Genomic DNA, 2,774 nt, shown 5'->3' on the forward strand with positions numbered 1-2,774 from the left:
CATAGCACCGTTTTACTAGTTATACCCTCCGCCATGGGACGGGAGGATTACAAATTTCGTCATTTCGTTTGTAACTCATCGAAATATTGATCTAAGACCCAGCAAATTATATATATATATATTGTTGATCGTCTTGACATTCCAAGTCGAACTAGCCATATTCGACCGTCTGTCTGTCGAAGGCACGGTAACTGCTGAAGGAGTAAAGTTAGGCACTTGAACTTTTCCACAAATACTTTCTATTAGTGCAGGTCGGTTGGGATTGTTAAAGGGTCATATTGGTTGCATTTGATATAGTTGCCATATAAACCGATCTCGGATCTTGACTTCTGGAGGATCTAGAGGATGCAATTCTTATCTGATTTGGCAGAAAATTTGCACGTAGCATAATGTTCTAATGACTTTCAACAACCGTGCTAAGTATGGCCTAAATCGGTCTATTAGCTAATATCAGGAGAGATCGATCAGGAGATTAGAGTTCTTGAGGCGTAATTCTTATACGATTGGGCTGAAGTTTTACACAAGGTGTTCTGATTTGGCTTCCAAAAACTGAGTATGTATGTATGGTCCAGGTTTGAGCGTGATATAGCTCCCATATAAACCGATCACCAGATTGTACTTCTGTAGTAGAGAGAGCACAATGACTACTACAATATACATGCCAAGTATGGTCTGTACCGGTGCAAAACCTGAACCGGTACAAAACCTGATATAACTCCCATATAAACCGATCCCCCGATTTTACTTCTGGAACCCCTAGAGGGCGCAGTTGTTTTATAAATTGGCTGAAATATCGCACAACGACTTCTCTTATGACCTTCAATTTGTATCCATTATTCTTTTCTTGTCTATAAAGAGATACCGGACAAAGAACTTGATAAATGCGATCCATAATAGAGGGTATATGAGATTCGGCCAGAACTTAGCAAGCTTTTACTTGTTTTTATTTTTTATGGTAGTTTTTCCAAATTATTTTAATAGTGAAGTGATGTCAATAGTAGATGTTTGCCAACTTAAGCCCACTTTCGCTCGAAGATTGATTTTAACTGACAAAGTGGATGCAAATGTACTGTCCATGTAAGTATGCAATGCAATTCAATTGCTGTTCAAGCTTTTTTGCAGCTTCAACAGTCATCCATTAATTTTATCCATTGTTAAGAATTTTTGTTTGCCAAAAAGATTCGCATTTTATTTTCGGTAGCAAAAGAAAACTCTTAAAGTCATAAAATCGCAGATCATATTGCCTGTGTGAAGCTGAAGCCGAAGCAGAGCTGAGCTGACAGGCGAGAGTGGCCTCATCAAAATTCGATGAATGACACTTGAAACTCAATGCAAATGTGAATGAATTTTGTTGAAACACTGCCACTGAATGTTCAATGGAAACTGTCAGTTTGGCTTATGTACACTTCGATCTAAAGTTCCCCACACGGCCATACACCCGCTCGCCAACAAAACTAACCTTAAGGAGGAATAACCATGTCGATGATGATGATGAGCTTTTGATTCTATCCCCTTTTAAGTGCAGTTCATATCAAATTTCACAGAGATACAAGGGGACCATCCCAACCCCCCCCCGGCATGCAGGCAGGAGGCAAACTATACTCTCTCGTACTTTCATGAATATTTAAAAGTTTTGCTGCACACATTTTGGAATTCATCATTAAAAGTTTGCTTTTCTGTTCGTTCGCTAGCTGGCGAAGTGAGTAAATATGATAAAAGTATTCGGGGGAGTGGGCACTTCAAAGTGCAAAGTATGGGTGGCTTGTCCTTTTTGGGCTTTTGATGGATGCGATGTGATGGTGATGCTGCAGAGTGGGTTTGCTTGTGCTGCAACCATTGGCTTAAAGCTGAAGGCATTCTCAACACCTTTCGAGGCATTTTGGTTGAATTTTTGCTTTTCATATCTTCTTCTTTTTTTGTGGAATTGCATTATGAGTTTTGTTGTTGAAAATTTTAACTTGAACAATTAAAAGAGTTTAGGGAATTGAAGTGCAGTAACTTCTCTCAAGGATTGTTAAGCTGTTATATCTTTTGTTTGATTTGAATAGGATTTGCATATTTTTACAAAAGAGCTGAAAGACAACAAAACAAAAAATTTCGTACGAAAAAGTTGGCAAAATTGATGGTCAAGTGGATTAAATTTCTTTTTTTACTTTTACAAATATATCGAAGAGGATATAATAGCAAGAGTTGGAAGTAAGTTTCATTGCATTCTGCTGTGAGCTTTTGCATAATACAAGTTTATTTAAAGGGTTCAATTGAAGAAACTTGAACAAGGACCATGCTGGTTGGGAAATGTTGGGCTTACCATTTAAAAGGCAAATCTTTAGTTTGGATTTGTTTTTTAAATAATAATTTGAATTACCGGGTCAGAGCTGGCAAGCTATCAATATTCGTTCAATTCGATAGTTTGGTATTTTTCTTCTTAACTCCCGATATTATCGTATTTGTTAAATATATTGAAAACATGCGACCGGGCCGAGCTTTGAATATCCATTATTTTGCTATTTATTATTCATTTTGAAGACTTTTTATTAAAAAAATCTTACAAATATTTTTGACAAATTTGTCGATACTATTAATAGTTAGGTAGAAAACTATTGAAAGGAGCGAGTATCGATAGTTTTCCAGCTCTGCCTCCTAGTGCCTGCCAAATTTGTGGGCGATGCAATTTAAGTGAATTTTTGTTTGAAGTAGGCAAACACATCAATCATGGCAGTATGGAATTCAAACTAAAGGTATTTTGGCATGAATATGATGTCCAAATCGAATTT

At 37.0% G+C, this 2,774-nt stretch overlaps 1 long non-coding RNA gene across 1 annotated transcript; it reads right to left on the reverse strand.

The window, feature by feature from the left end:
- Positions 1–910: 910 nt before the first annotated feature.
- On the reverse strand, positions 911–2,518 carry LOC106083833 (uncharacterized). The gene is made up of 2 exons (XR_001220719.2): positions 2,309–2,518; positions 911–2,072 (listed from the first exon to the last, which is right to left on the reverse strand). It is a non-coding gene; the product is annotated as an uncharacterized LOC106083833 (long non-coding RNA).
- Positions 2,519–2,774: the final 256 nt, after the last annotated feature.

The sequence above is a fragment of the Stomoxys calcitrans genome, chromosome 3 (genome assembly GCF_963082655.1).
Source record: "Stomoxys calcitrans chromosome 3, idStoCalc2.1, whole genome shotgun sequence".
Classification (NCBI taxonomy): domain Eukaryota; kingdom Metazoa; phylum Arthropoda; class Insecta; order Diptera; family Muscidae; genus Stomoxys; species Stomoxys calcitrans.